At 46.7% G+C, this 16,525-nt stretch overlaps 1 long non-coding RNA gene across 1 annotated transcript in view; it reads right to left on the bottom strand.

The window, feature by feature from the left end:
* Window positions 1-807: 807 nt before the first annotated feature.
* Window positions 808-16,525, bottom strand: part of LOC135915136 (uncharacterized) — a 35,362-nt gene continuing 19,644 nt past the window's right edge. The window contains exon 4 of the long non-coding RNA XR_010568523.1: window positions 808-931. This is a non-coding gene — a long non-coding RNA (uncharacterized lncRNA). The remainder of the gene's footprint in view (window positions 932-16,525) is intronic.

The raw sequence follows: 16,525 nt of genomic DNA, 5'->3' as shown, positions 1-16,525 counted from the left end.
CTTCATCATCCAACCCTAGTCATGCCGTTGTCGACATTCCATCATTGTCATACCATTGTTGTCACTCGTTCATCGACATACAATTGTCGTCAGGCCATAATCGTCGCCCTGTCCTTTGGCAATCGTCATTTCAGAAACGTAAGCCCATTGCCATCATGCCACCGTCATTATTCTGCCTATGTCCTTCTATCGGCTTCATTCTATTTTCTTTATCGTAATCGTCCTGTCATTTGATCAGGATTATGCCATCGTTGTCACGCCATAGTCGCCATTTCGTGACCGACAGACACTCGCGCTGATGCATCCGTTATCGTGCCATTGACGTCATTCCATCAGTGGTCGTGCAATAGTGGGCATTCCAGCTTTGTGATCAGGATCTCGTCATACCGTTGTCAGGACGCCCTTTTGTGAAACACTCATCACATTGTCTTCATACAGGCATCGTCACAATGTCCTCGTTTGATATCGTCATCATTTCAGAATCAACCTTTTATCGTGCCTTCGTCATCATACGGCCTTTGCTGTTCCATCGACACCCTTCCCTCTTCGTCTTTGCATCGTCGGCACTGCATCGTCGTACAGTCGTCATCACGCCATCATGCTCATTTTTTACTTTGGCAAGCGAATGCCGCAGAAACGTCGACCGACACTGGAGGCAGTGTACATTCTATATATATGAGCAAGGAAATACCAAGAATGACCAAGAGAGGTAAAAATAAACTCCACTTTAGGAAGACGGTGCATTGCTACATTGTTTAAATGCAAATCACATCACCACCGAGAATAACCTTTAGATGGGTTCTGTCGTAATTTTTTCATCCAAAGCCTTTATTTAGAACACCGCTGGCGGTGTTTGGCGAGTACTTGCTCCCACAAGACGGTGGTGTGACGCATCCGTGGCATCAGCAACCCGGGCCTCGCGCATGGTCTCCTGGAAATAGAGAGAGGTACGTACATGAAAATAAACAAATTGGAATAGTACCACATTTTGGAAAGATCTACAGCGCCAACCAGTAAAGGAATGGTGGCTGCCTTTTGAACAATATGAACAGCTCCGAAAGCTATCCGCATCACTGCATAGATTCAAACTATATGTTTGTGCTCAGGCTAACTTTATTCAACATATCCCGCCAGCAGTTATATGTGCTTGTAAGTAAAAAATTAAATTGACAGTGACTTTAGCATAAGACAATGAGGATGAACGGTGATGTCCCGTGAGCGCTCACGGGACATTCAATTTGTTACTTGACATTCTCATTGAAATGCGTTGTTGCTTCATGTTACTTGGTTTCTCTTTACTTGTTTTAATGCAAAAGTATTATATCCTTCTGGGATCCTGATACAGCTGTGGGACATGACGTTCTTCAACGTGGTTTTTAATGCCCACTGTTAGGCTACGATAGTGAAAAGAATTTTTAAAATGGCAATACCACGGTTAGTTGGCAAAGTTGCGTCAAAGTTGCTATGGTAAAAACTGCATTTTATTGCCTAAACGGAGAGATGGAGATAGAACTATATGTCGGACATAGCCATGTTGATGCCGCGTCAGGTATTTTTCCACAATCTGAGCGATTTCGAAGTTTATGTACCTTGAGGTTGCTTTCCGCCAACTGCGATGACATGTAGACATCAACTTAGTGCCAAATTTATCAAAACCTTTGAGGCGAGTATGAGTAAACCACTTCTTTACACTTGCACCGTATTTCATATCCAGAATGAATATGTTTAGTATTCACTTCCAAGTGAATTAAAGAAAATGAGAGAGAAATGTGACAAGTTGTATTGGAAGATATGACCCATGAGGCAAAAGTCTGCCTAAAATTAAAGGTTGAGGGTTAGTTTCAGATCCTTTTTTTTGATACTCGTGTCAACTGACAGATGGGATTAAGACTCGGCGTGATAAATTTATGTTGCCAGTTTTGCCGAGTTTCCCCTCTTCTTGAATTTCTTTCTCTATAGCTTGACAATGCTTTTGGTTGCTTAGAACAGACGCTGAATCGATGCAGCTTCCACGTGCGACGTGCGGCCTTTGCCCAGACGCGGAAGGCAAAATCCGCAAAATAAACAAAATTTGAAACACAGAGGTATTGTTTTGCCTTATTTGACTGTTGCTAATAAGGTGTTTGTAGTGGATTAAAACATGGGACTACTTCGGGAAGCGCTCTCACTTGTGCCCGCTTTGCTTCCGTAGCTTTTTCTTCATAGCCAAAAAAAGTTGTACAAGAGTTTAACCCTTTAACTGGCAAGATAGGAAAGACCTGACCTAGAATGTTTGATGTTGCTTTATTTCTTCTTAATATTTTGGAAATATGTACCAAATGAAATATGAAAAGGTTTCTGGTAAAACTAGGTTAATAAAGTGGGTCAAAAATATTCTTGATCAGCTGTTTAGAGACAATTGTGTGGTCCAAAACTTGTGTTCGGTACTTACTATGGCAAGGTAAATGTGTGTTCGTGAGATGCAGCTCACTGGAGAAAAAAAAATAATAGCTTTATTAAACAAAGGAAAAAAAATTCGCATTAGCGATATGACCACAACGTCCGCTAAGACGATACCAAAAAAGTCTTGGAGTTTTGTCACCAAAACTTCTGCTGCTGCTCACAGTCGACATTTTTGTGACTACCGCTGTTGAGCAGGTACATATATTATGGTAAATTAAAAGGCAAAGGCTAATATTTGGCTTTGCACAGAGTCTGCAGATATTTTTCTGAGATCAACAATACTGTTGAGCAGCCAGTTAGAGGGTTAAACAGGGCCCATGGTCAGTCTGTGTAGTGCCACTGCCGCTGGACAAGAAAAAAAATGGCTGTGGCTTAGGTAAGGTTAAGCCCAGGATGCGAAGCATACTAGCCTTTATTTTAGTTGTTGAACCACTGTTTAGCCTGGTGAACTGCTGTTGCTTGGCTATATTTGGTTCGGCTAGACAAAGAAACAACTCATGCATTACTTCTTCGCCTTCAAGAGTGGAACGCGACAGCGTTCCCGTCGACCCGCCAAGGGGTGTAAGACAATGGGCTACAGGGCAGCGACTACGCGCCCCGCATTGGACGCGGTGAGCGTCGAGCAAAGCAGCGTTCGGCGCGGCAACGAAATGTGCGCCTGAGCAAGAGACGCACGCCTTAGAAACAGCTCGTTTCTAAGGCAACACCGCATTCACTAGAGGCGCTTTTGTACCGCTTTGAAGCATCGTACTCGTGGCTCAGTGGTAGCGTCTCCGTCCCACACTCCGGAGACCCTGGTTCGATTCCCACCCAGCCCGTCTTGCAAGAGTTGAGCCAAAGCCACTTCTCCTCTGTCGTGACGTCACGGTGTCACGTGATTTCATGGCGACACCGCCGCGCCTGAGGAGCTGGGTTGAGCTCTCGTAATATGCTTCGCATAAAAGGCATGGCGTGCCGCGTGCTTTGGAAGTGCTGTGATCAGCCGTGGCGCCACCAGTTGTCTGTTTTTCTGGGATCGGCATAACAAACGCGCGCAAACGCCGCCACATCACATTCTGCGTTTCGATGTGTTTGTGGTAGACTTGTGCTTCCACCCATGGTATTGAGATACCAGTCGACTCGTGAGGATACAAGGAACAGGGGCGTGCTGCCCACGTGTCCATTGGTGAAGCTGGCGGAGCCCAGACATCCTACAAACCCGGACCATTGGTCAGCGACGATAATGGCGACGCCAGCTCAGATCATCAGCCGGTGCTGCTCCAACGCGTCAGGAATGCAAACAGCAACCGTTCTGCCTGGGCATGGTTACGGGAATGCGTGGTGAGACCGCACCAGCGAATAACATGGATATAATACATCTAGACAGAACAGACGACGGAGTAGCAGGCTCCGTTCACCACAACGCCGGGGGACGCCAGCAGAGGGACGACGACTGGCAGCTAGTCCTGGCACTACTGCAAAAGAAGCAGCAAGCGCGAGAGCGCAAGCGAAAAACTGACTCAATAGGCGGCACTAACCCGGCGATACTAAGGAAACGACGAAGATGGACACCCAAACTTCCTCCTCTTCCTAAGGATGACTTCAAGATAGCTATCCGCCCGCACCGACTGCCTTTGGAACCTATCAGCATGCCGGCCCTCGCTGAAGCAATCGTCACGGCCTGCGACTAGCAACTAACAGGTGAGCAATTTTCGCTCCGTATAAAGGCTGGCACCAATATCGCCAAATTTTCGACATCGAGTCAGGACTTCGCGGAGCAGGCACGCCGAGTCCACTCCCTTGCTATTGACGAACGTTCGCATGACGTGAACGTATACGCTGCCCCCAGAGAGGAAGCTATCCGGGGAGTTATACACGGACTTCCACTTCGGACGCCACCGGAGACCATCATAGCAAACATACGTACACGGACTCAAGGCGTCGAACTTACCCAATCAAGAATGATCGGCGAACCAAAGAGCGCCGCCTTTACATTCCGTGGCCCGTGGCTACTTCGGGTGGTGTACTATAACGGAAGGGATTTCTCATGTCATCCTTATTGTGCTACTGCTCAGGTGCGCAAAACATCTCATGGAAAAGTGCATCAGACCGACGTCTGTCCACAGCCCGAACTGCAAGTGTACCGAACTTGTGGACTCAGAAACCGAGTGGCGGCCACCCATGTGAGCCAAAGTGTGCCTGGTGTGAGTTGGTCCACGTCACCGGGGACCGCAGCTGCCAACGACGCCTCAAACAACCAAAAAAACCTCAAGTCAGAAAGAGCGCTGACAAGCACAGTGCCGTGCAGAAAAAAGCCCATTGGTTCGCCTCAGAGGATGAGGAATCGGACTGCACAAACGGCCATAGGAGCGATCAAAGCGACTGACAGGAAAGGACGAGAGCGCCATCTCCACACCGAGTGAACGCACGGTCCAGACCGGCGTCACCTCACCAGAGAAGATCCCGCTCACTAAGACGAGAGCATGTCCAGGGAGGAGAAGCAAGGAAGACGCAACGGTCACGCAGAGAAGCATCGAAGGCGGTCTCTGTTCTGACAAATCCACAGTTAAGCTGGGCAGCGGTGACGTCCTCCACAACCACACCTATTGCACAAAACGAGGAAAAAAACAAATAGTTCCCGAAAACAGACAACTAAAGGCAAGATTGGACATTTATATTATTTTATTTCATAATACTGGAGGCCAGAATTGTCCCAAGCAGGAGGGGCATGAAAACACAAATCATAACAGCACGTACATGCAAAAAAAATTACATTGCGTGTGACATACAACCATACCAAAAATAAAAGATGACAGAGTAGAAACGAAAGCAATGAACAATAAAGTTTCCCCTAAGAAAATTCATTCCTTTCTACTGAAGAAAGAAGTTTTGAAGGAACTGTTCCACATCAGGAGATCGAAAAACCGATTCACGAAGCGCGTTCCAATCAGCTATTGTTTTAGGGAAGAAACTGTGCTTAAATAAGTTTGTTTTAGCAAACATAGGCAGTAATGAGTGTTCGCTATAGTGGCGCGTCCTTCGAGTAGTCGAGTGTCTGAGGAATGAGGGGGCAGCAATGCTAAGCTTTCCTGCCAAAATTTTATAAAGGAAACAAATGCGGTTCAGTTTTCTCCGTGTACTGAGAAACGGCATATTATTGTCCTTCGTAAGCTGTGTTGGGGAGTCTGATCTTCTGTATTTATGACAAATGAAACGTACTGCCTTTCCCTGAACGAGCTCTAATTGATAGATGTCTTTCTTAATGTGGGGTCTCAAATTATAGAGGAGTATTTAAGTTTGGACCGGATGAATGTTTTATAACCCAAGAGCTTAATATGGCTTGGAGTATGTTTTAATTTTCGTCTCAAGCAACAAAGCTTCGAGAATGCAGTTGATAAGATCTCAGAGATATGAGTGCCCCAGGTTAATCGGTTGTTAAGAGTTTTTCCTAGATATTTATATTGCGAGACCTCGCTAATGTGACTGTTGTGGAGGCAATCTTGGTAATAGCTAACATTTATTTTTCGCGTAACTCGGAGAAGCACACTCTTAACAATGTTTATATCCATATTCCATTCCTCACACCACTGACATAATTTAAGCAAAGATTCTTGGAGCAATTGATGGTCTTCTACTGATGTTATTTCTTTATATGCAATGTAGTCATCTGCGAGCAATCTTGTTGACACTGACCGTGGAATTACATTTACTAAATCATTTATACATTTAAAAAAAGCAAAGGTCCTAAAATACTACCCTGAGGAACACCGGAAGTAACAGCAAGCGATTCAGAAAGGGCGCCATTCACATCAAGAGACTGCGTTCTACCACTTAAGTATGCTCTGACCCATTCTACAAGATACAGCGGAAGACCAATCAACTACAATTTATAAAGAAGTTTTGAATGCGGTACCATGTCAAAAGCTTTCGCCATATCCAGAAAAAGAACATCGATCTGTCCCGAGTTATCCAGTTCACTGAGAAAGTCATGAACCGTCGTAATTAGTTGAGTAGTGGTTGACATGCCCTTCCTTAATCCATGCTGAAAAGGTGATAGGATATCCTTTTCCTTTAAAAAGTCATTTATAAAGTGGGCCACGATGTGCTATAGGAGTTTGCAGGATGTAGAAATAATTGATACCGGTCGGTAATTAGTCATGAGTAACTTATCCTTTTTTTATGGATCGGTACAACACGAGCCTTCTTCCCATCCTTAGGCAACTCACTCGTTTGTTGAGATAAAGTGAAAATTTTAGCAAGATGCTCCAAGATCTGGTCCGCATAAAGTGCATTCCAAGTGCTTTAAAAAAGCACTTGGAATGCCGTCAAGACCATGACCTTTCCGAATATTTATTTTACAAAGCAAAGCAAAACCCCTTCTGTGGTAGCGACAGGAACCTCGGCAGGATCGATGGATCGTTTCGGTGCATCAAAAATATCTGAAAGGCGCCCCAAAACAGTCTGAAACTATCCAATAAAGAGCTGAGCTATTTCCTTCTCATTTAATTTCTCTTATGACCTTTTTTTGATGACCAAGGTAATTCCAAAACTTGCAGGGATCTGTTTTTATGAATGAAGGAAGAGTACCCTTAAAATAATGTGATTTCGAAGTTGACAGTTTCTGTGGTAATTCATCTTTCAAATTCTGCAAATACTGAGAAGATGTAGAATGATGTCGGCAAAGACGTTGAAGTCTTCGCTTTAAATGAATAATATCACCACTCACCCAAAGGTTTCGACGCCTATTTCTCACTTTCCGTTGAGGTGAAAAAGTTTTGACAGAAAATAATATGCCTTCCTTGAGGCGTTCCCCTAAGCTGTGTACATCGCGCTGATTAGTACGCAGCAGTAAATCATCCAAATAATCAATAATACAAGCGTCGTCACCGTGGTCAAAATCATGGACGTAGGCAACAGAGAAATTTCGAGTACTATTAACGCTATCGGTACGACAAGAAAAAGAAAGCAAATGGTGATTTGAAATACAAGGCCCAACCCTGAGTTCACCATTAGAGAACAATTCACTGACAAAGAACAAATCTAAGAGAGCATTTTTGCGGGTACAGTCACGCATAATTTGGTTAAGGTTTAAAGCTAACATGCTGTCCATAATTACATCACCAGAGGCACAGCTCCCGTAAGCTAAGCTCCACTAGTCCAAGCCTGGTAGATTGAAATCCCCCGTCATAATCACATTGCTTTCACGCTTGGTTAACAAATGGTCATATAGGCTTTCAAGAAATGTTAATTGAGAATCAGGAGCACGACATACTGCGCGTAATAAGAAGGTCAAGCGCGAACATGACATTTAAAAACAGGCTTGCGTGATCCGGAATTTGGTCAAGGACAGTGACCTGGACAAATGACTTCACAATAACGGTGACACCCCCGCCCCTTGAACCACGATCCCTTCTAAAAACATGATAGCCAGGGGGAATAATTTCATCATTACTTATTTGATCATGTAATCATGTTTCTGAAAGAACAAGAACGTGCGGGTCATAGGAAAGGGGTAGTAGTTCAAGGGCGTTAGTTTTATTCTTAATACTTCTGGCATTTAGAGACAATATTCGTGGTTTTTGTGCTTGGTCCTGCAACCGCGATCTTTCAGAACTATCACCTCTGCTGATAGGTGCTGGCGCCCGTGTACTCGATGCATCATCCCACACGTAGTAGGCGTTATCAATTCGCAGTTTGCCGTGAATAAGTGAAACCTTCTTGCCGCTATTGCTTTCATTTTTTGCACTATGCCAAATAATTTACGCTTTTTGACTGCTTCAGCAGATCAGTCGTTTCGGATCGACACGCTGGTTCCCTGTAGCTTTCCAACATTGCGCCAAACGCCCTGTTTTTCAAAGTAATCCTGAAAGTACAAGATAACTGGTGACTTCGCAGCTCGGCGACCTACATACCTATAAATGCGCGCCACTGAAGAACAGGTAATTCTAAGTTTATAGTGGAAAATGTCGTCAGTAACCTTATGACGCTATGTTTCTTCAGTCTCATTTTCGTCTTTTTTGATGCCAAACACAGTCATGTTGTTCCTTCGACTTTTATCCTCTTGGTCAACTAACCTTGCTTTACACGATTCCAGTGTTTCCTGGACTACTGCTATGTTTTTATGTAGGTGCTCAATTTCTTCCGTCTTTGCTGATATTTCATTCACCTTTTTGTCTAGTTCGTTCACGCGCATGCCAAAATTTGCGACAGTTTTTTCTGTCGGTTCTAGCCGGCAAATAACATTGGCCAGATTATTTCGTAGAGCTTGCTTACCTTCAGCAAGTTGCTGAAGCAGTTCTGGCACAGAGGGACCGGGACCAGTGTTTTGCTCAATGTCTCCGCAAAGCAGTCGCATCAACGTACAGAAGCACTCAGAAGCAATGATCAAAACCGTATGTGGGCTCGGCACAACTACAAGACACCTCTCGTATCTTCTATACAGACAGACACTACCCAACTGGACAGAAAGCAGGAAACGTTGCATTTGAGACATGATGCCGTCGCTTCGCCGAGCCCACTGCCGAAGTATCGCTGAGGACAGTATTTTTTAGGCCATGCTGGTGACCTCACTGTCACAAGAAATTCTTGAAGTGGTACACTGCGCATGTCGGGCAGCAAGTCCGTGTCCGATAAAGGGTAGCTTTCACTGATGGAGCCATCTTTGCTGTCGGCCGATCCAAAGGGGCGACACGCGCTTGCGAATGTTGACGTACCGGCAGTGGCGAACAGGGCAACCTGGACAGAAAGCAGGAAACGTTGCATTGGAGCCATGATCCTCGTCGCTTCGCCGAGCCAACTGCCGAAGTATCGCTGAGTCGCTGAGAGAGAGCGTAAACTTTTATTTCAAATCAGCAAGATTTGAGTCCGGCGTCTTTTTAGTGGGTCTGGGCACCCGCCGCGGATGCGGTTCCGAGACCTTGTCTCGAAGCGGCTTCCTCGGCTCGCTGGACGGCCCAGAGTTGTGAGTCGCTGAGGACAGTCGTTTATAGGCCATGCTGGTGACGTCACTGTCGCAGGAAATTGTTGAAGTGGTACACTGCGCATGTCGGGCAGCAAGTCCGTGTCCGATAAAGGGAGCTTTCACTGATGGAGCCATCTTTGCTGTCGTCCGATCCAAAATGCAGACACGTGCTTGCGAATGTTGACGTACCGGCAGTGGCGAACATGGCAACCTGGACAGAAAGCAGGAAACGTTGCATTTGAGACATGATCCCTTCGCTTTGCCGAGCCTACTGCCGAAGTATCGCTGAGGACAGTCTTTTACTGGCCATGCCGGTGACTTCACTGTCGCAGGAAATTCTTGAAGTGGTAGACTGCGCATGTCGGGCAGCAATTCCGTGTTCGAAAAAGGGCAGCTTTCACTGATGGAGCCATCTTTGCTGTCGTCTGATGCAAAGTGGTGACAGGTGCTTGCGAATGTTGACGTACCGGCAGTGGCAAACATCATGAAAAATGAGCTCGGAACGCCTAAACGATAAATGGAAAGCACGAGGAGGCAGGGAGGAACCCATAAAGCTAATGCACCCACACAACTGTCGAACAGGCAGACCAAACCACTACCACAAACACAGCCTATAGTACAAACGCCTACACCCACCACTCGTCTGAAAGGGAAAATTGAACATACGTGCTCACCAATGTAATTATGTTTTGCAGAGCGTCACAATCTTCAACGGTACGTCGACAACTCGCTCAAAGGAGTAAAAACAAAACGCGTAAACGTCATAGCAGCCTTAGCTCGGGCGACCGAGATGCGAAAATCATCGTAACCACGCACACAAAACATTTCGAGAGCCCATACTCTGGCTAACTTCACAGTGACACACAAAGAGAATATCATAATTTGGTAGTGTAGTATAAAGTTTGCAAACAGGGATCAGGTGCCTCAGAATGGCTGGGCAACGTTTCGATAGGAGGACCTATCTTCGTCAAAGGTGGCCTCGTCATCCTGGGCATGTTAGTTTTAAAGGGTTAGTGCAGTGGTGTCACGTGCGGGTGCTGTCGGTGGCGGTTGGTTATACAGGGCGAGACTTCAGAGGTAATGAGCGCTGTCGCCTGACGTCTGTGAGCAATACAAGACAAGCAATAGACAGCCATATAACCCACCTCTAGGAGGCTCACAGAAGCCTCACCAAGCTCTGGAAACCGGAGTGGCTCAATGGCAAACTTACGCGCCGAATAACCCTGCTGGCAGACGACGCTAACACCTATGCAATGAGTTGAATAATCGAAATTGGCGCAGCTTCTGTGACTCCCTCAGAAGCACCCTCAGCCCCTGGGCCATTCTTCTGTGCATGTTAGTTCCAACTAGCACGCTCACCAAGACGTCCGACTTCACGCGACGACTCATAGGAGAAGGGTTCAGAACAAGAAGTACTCGAACACCTAAAATGCACCTACACCGGTGCTTCCCGGACATCCACACGCGTAATGAGAGTGTACCAAGGACAGGATATCTCGAGTTTCGGTGCCCCCATCACCTTCCTAATGCTCTCCACAGCGGCACAAACCTTTAAGAACACGGATCCTGGACCATACCAAATCACCAATGCAGTGCTGCACAATCTTTGTGACGTACAGCACTTATTCGACTTAAGAGGTCTGGTGATTGGACGGAAGAATACCGCGAAAATGGAAGGAGCGAGACATCGTGCTTATACCAAAACCGGTAAAGCCGCACGAGCTCAACCATCTAAGATCCACATCACCCACGTCTGCACGGCTTCTGCAGGGGAATCAATGCACAGGACGTCTGCCTTCTATTAAGAGATGAAGTACGCGACCCTCCTTTGGGTAGTATGGATAGAATCTGGCTATCACTCGACGTCAATAAGGCATTTTATAACACCTAACCCACTACAATACTAGAGGGACTACGAGATGTCGGGTGGAGAGAGAGTATTTCAATACGTTCAAGATATCTTGAGCAGCCGCTCTGTTAAAATAGGGCTAGGCTGAGCACGTTCTGCTCTTTATCGCCTACCAGATAAGGGCACCTTTCAAGGATCCATATTGATACCACTTCTTTTTAACATCGGCTTACGTAGAATTTCCTAGACTTACAGAAGAACCGGCACCTTGGATGCACCATATATACCGAGATTACGCTCTGGGCCTGCAAAGGATCCTACGGAAACAGAGAGGACGCGCTTCAACGGGCCATCAACACCATTCAGAGCTATACAAGGCGAGTAGGCTTGAGGTGCGCTCCAGTGAAATCGGAGTACATTCATATTAACCTAGACATACCCATGCGACCAGGGCTCCGGATCTGCAGCTTATCTTGGAGTGAGAGCCCATCCAGAGGGCATCCCACCTGCGCGTAATGGCAATGTGCATTCAAGAAACGGCCAGCGTCGTCATAGCGCTCTCCAATCTCATACGCAATGTTCAGAGCGTAACCGGCTTATTAGTAAAGTTACACGCAGCCGAGAAGGCATGACCGAAGCAGACACTACGCAACTAATAGTCGCCTTCGTCCTTAGTCGTCTAACGTATGCCCTGCCTTTCCGAACGACATGGCGTAACGACATCGAACATGCGGACAAGCTCATAAGAATCACCTGTAAAGCAGCACTCAGCCTGGTTGAAAGCACAATCACGATCCTACTGCAATATTTGGGAATGATGAACACATTCGACGAATATGCAGCTGTTACCCTAATGGCGCAGCGTGAACGGCTAAACACGACGCCTCAGGAACTTTACTTTACAAGTACTTTACAATGGCTTCACTAGCCACTCATGCCACAATATTGCGGTGACGAGCCGATACTACTGTCATCTAAAATCCGAGACAGGAGGTCTACGAGGCACACGCACTCAGTCCAACATGAGGCACGGAGACGCACGCGGGCAGCCACATTACTAAGGAGGCGAAGCGACCCGGATACTTACTTTACAGACGCGAGCTCTGATGACAAAAATACAGGCACCCTCAATACATTTGCAGCAGTCGTGACTAGTCAAGGACGAACAACCACAGCAGAATCCATACACACGAAATAAGTTGCAACGGCCGAAGCTGTGGACATAGCCCTAGCCATACGCGCCACGGAAACTAAGGGCCGATCCACCTACGTACTGATGGACTCACAAGACGCCTGCCGCATCTTCCTTTGGGGGGGGGGGAGGGGTGGCTGTACCGGGCTACGTGTTCCGCATCCTAGGAAAGGAACTCACTATAGATTATTGCGTGACCTGGTCCCCGGTACACACAGGGAAAGCGGGGGACGAACGGCCGGACTGCTTGGCTCGAAGCATGATGATAGACCGAGCTTCGGGCCACACCACCCAAGAGAACACCTCCACACTCGAAGCGCCAAGAGAAATCTTCAAATTACAGCAACTAAGTAGGCGAACGAAAGCCCCTCCTCACCCAGACCTAGACACGACGAAGCACGGGACTGGCGCCACCTCCAAACAAACACTTTCCCACATTTATAAAGGCTACACAATATGTACCCAGATTAATACGCCAACAAACACCTGTGGTAGGACGGTACACCGACATTGGAACACGTAGGATTCCAATGTACGTTACGCCCGGCGGCTGCCACCTTGCCGCTGCAAGACAACACTCTCCCTAACTGGTCGTGGGAGGCGCGACTCGTGAAGGTGGAATTGGGAAGCCCAGCGGCGACCCTTGACCAGACTGGGTGAACGGCTGCAACCAGTGGGGCCTATAACCATAACCAGGCAACCTCTACTACAATAAACGCTCACTCTCTCTCTCTCTCTCGAACGCCGTCACCCACGGAAAACGCGACCGGTCCCTGAGTTCCTTTTTTTCTTTCTAGCACCGTTCGGCCGAGCCCAGTGGCCGAGAATGCTGCTACGGTTATCACGTTTGCTCCCAATGCAGACTGGCTGAAGCACCAAGCCGCTGCTTTCTTTTTTTGTGTGTATTGTTATACCCAACGGCCGTGGTATGCAAGTCCGTTGGGAGCGAAAGGGACCAGTAAATGTTTTCAGTCGACTAGTCTGAGCGTGGCGCTACAGACGAAAGGTATAGAGCTCGCTTGCGCGGCGAGTGTGAAGGCAGATACCTCTGTATCAGTTCACGTAGGCCATGTGAAACGAACGAGGAGCGTAAGTTGTCAGCGGTGGAGATGATACGCCGCAAGCTTGGTCGTGACGCTTTCGCAGATGCGTGAGCTTCCGTGGATTTAGCCTGTTCACGTGCTTGTCTGGCCTTGGGCGACTTGCGATCGACACCGCATATTGCTCACCTCTACGTGTGACATGGTCCGTATCACGACAAGAGCGTTGAGAGCGCGCGCCGGAGGTTGGGTCTTGGGACGCGAGTGGCACTCGAGATGGCCAAGAAGGCGTCGTTGAATCATCAATGAAGCCACTGGCCCAGGTGGGAGAAATTCAGTGAAAGTCGGAGCAATATCAGCCGATTCATGTCCTTGGTGAGCTCGAATGGCTGACCAATATCGTGGACCAGCGCCTGCCCTGCTTGCGCATCTAGCAGGCGCCACTCAATTTTATTAAGGCTAAACCCTTATTTATAGCATCGGTCTGTCGACCTTCAGCGAAAGCGTGTCGACGACGAGAAAGGTACTAACGGGCTACGAGCCCTCGACCTTTGATGGGAGTGGAACATACGGCCTTTGTTGTTAAGGCTAATTAGGGTGATTTTGATGCAGATAAAGTTAATTAATCATTCAAACCCACGACATGTTGGACGGACTCAAATCCACGGCCATTGGTGGGAGTCCTAGCCATCACCTTTAGTCGGAATCGAACCCTAGGCCTCTGGTAGTAGTAGTATCCTATACCGTTTGTGCAATGGAAGTCGGTGGTAACTCCGTTAAGCAGGATACCAGTAAACTATCGCAGGAGACGAAAGATCTGATCAAGAAACGCCGATGTATGAAAGCCTCTAACCCTACAGCTAGAAAAGAACTGGCAGAACTTTCGAAGTTAATCAACAAGTGTAAGACAGCTGACATAAGGGAGTATAATATGGATAGAATTGAACATGCCCTCAGGAACGGAGGAAGCCTAAAAACAGTGAAGAAGAAACTAGGAATTGGCAAGAATCAGATGTATGCGTTAAGAGAGAAAGCCGGCAATATCATTACTAATATGGATGAGATAGTACAAGTGGCTGAGGAGTTCTATAGAGATTTATACAGTACCAGTGCCACCCACGACGCTAATGGAAGAGAAAATAGTCTAGAGGAATTCGAAATCCCACAGGTAACGCCGGAAGAAGTAAAGAAAGCCTTGGGAGATATGCAAAGGGGGAAGGCAGCTGGGGAGGATCAGGTAACAGCAGATTTATTGAAAGATGGTGGACAGATTGTTCTAGAGAAACTGACCACCCTGTATACGCAATGCCTCATAACGTTGAGCGTACCGGAATCTTGGAAAAACGCTAACATAATGATAATCCATAAGAAAGGGGACGCCAAAGACTTGAAAAATTATAGACCGATCAGCTTACTGTCCGTTGCCTACAAACTATTTACTAAGGTAATCGCAAATAGAATCAGGAACACCTTAGACTTCTGTCAAGCAAAGGACCAGGCAGGATTCCGTAAAGGCTACTCAACAATAGATCATATTCACACTATTAATCAGGTGATAGAGAAATGTGCGGAATATAACCAACCCTTATATATAGCTTTCATTGATTACGAGAAAGCATTTGATTCTGTCGAACCCTCAGCAGTCATGGAGGCATTACGGAATCAGGGTGTAGACGAGCCATATTTAAAAATACTGAAAAATATCTATAGCGGCTCCACAGCCACCGTAGTCCTCCATAAAGAAAGCAACAAAATCCCAATAAAGAAAGGCGTCAGGCAAGGAGATACGATCTCTCCAATGCTATTCACAGCGTGTTTACAGGGGGTATTCAGAGACCTGGATTGGGAAGAAATGGGCATAAAACTTAATGGAGAATACCTTAGTAACTTGCGATTCGCTGATGATATTGCCTTGCTTAGTAACTCAGGGGACCAACTGCAATGCATGCTCCCTGATTTGGAGAGGCAAAGCAGAAGAGGGGGTCTAAAAATTAATCTGCAGAAAACTGAAGTAATGTAAGTCTCGGAAGAGAACAGCAATTTACAATAGGCAGTGAGGCACTGCAAGTCGTAAGGGAATACATCTACTTAGGGCAGGTAGTGGCTGCGGATCCGGATCATGAGACAGAAATAATCAGAAGAATAAGAATGGGCTGGGGTGCGTTTGGCAGGCATTCTCAGATCATGAACAGCAGGTTGCCATTATCCCTCAAGAGAATAGTGTATAATAGCTGGTCTTACCAGTACTCACCGACGGGGCAGAAACCTGGAGGCTTACGAAAAGGGTTCTACTAAAATTGAGGACGACGCAACGAGCTATGGAAAGAAGAATGATAGGTGTAACGTTAAGGGATAAGAAAAGAGCAGATCGGGTGAGGGAACAAACGCGAGTTAATGACATTTTAGTTGAAATCAAGAAAAAGAAATGGGCATGGGCAGGACATGTAATGAGGAGGGAAGATAACCGATGGTCATTAAGGGTTACGGACTGGATTCCAAGGGAAGGGAAGCGTAGCAGGGAACGGCAGAAAGTTAGGTGGGCGGATGAGATTAAGAAATTTGCAGGGACGGCATGGCCACAATTAGTACATGACCGGGGTTGTTGGAGAAATATGGGAGAGGCCTTTGCCCTGCAGTGGGCGTAACCAGGCTGATGATGATGATGATGATGATGATGATGATGATGATGCCGTTGGTGCAAGTCAAACACCCCACCTTTGGTGTTGATTAAGCCAATGTTAAATAATGCACAGATAATTAAGATATAGTTAATTAAGGTAATCGAGCCCACGACCTTTGGCGGGGGTCGAACACAAGATCATAGTTGCCGGTCGAACCAGCGACCTTTGTTGTTAATGAAGGTGAGTTAATTAAGACAATATATAGCTAATTAGGGCTCTCCAACCAACGATCTTCCGTGGGAGTCACACCCTCGAACTTCGAATTAGGAGGGATGACAAAGCAAACTATCAAAACGAATTAAGAGAGGTGGCTCAGCGAATTAACGAGGCTGTGTACCTCATGTGCTCTTCTTTAATGCATTGACACTTGGACTTTTGCCT

The sequence above is a fragment of the Dermacentor albipictus genome, chromosome 4 (genome assembly GCF_038994185.2).
Source record: "Dermacentor albipictus isolate Rhodes 1998 colony chromosome 4, USDA_Dalb.pri_finalv2, whole genome shotgun sequence".
In the NCBI taxonomy this organism is placed as follows: domain Eukaryota; kingdom Metazoa; phylum Arthropoda; class Arachnida; order Ixodida; family Ixodidae; genus Dermacentor; species Dermacentor albipictus.
Note: the sequence above shows the minus strand (reverse complement) of the source record. Positions and strands in the feature narration are given on the sequence as shown.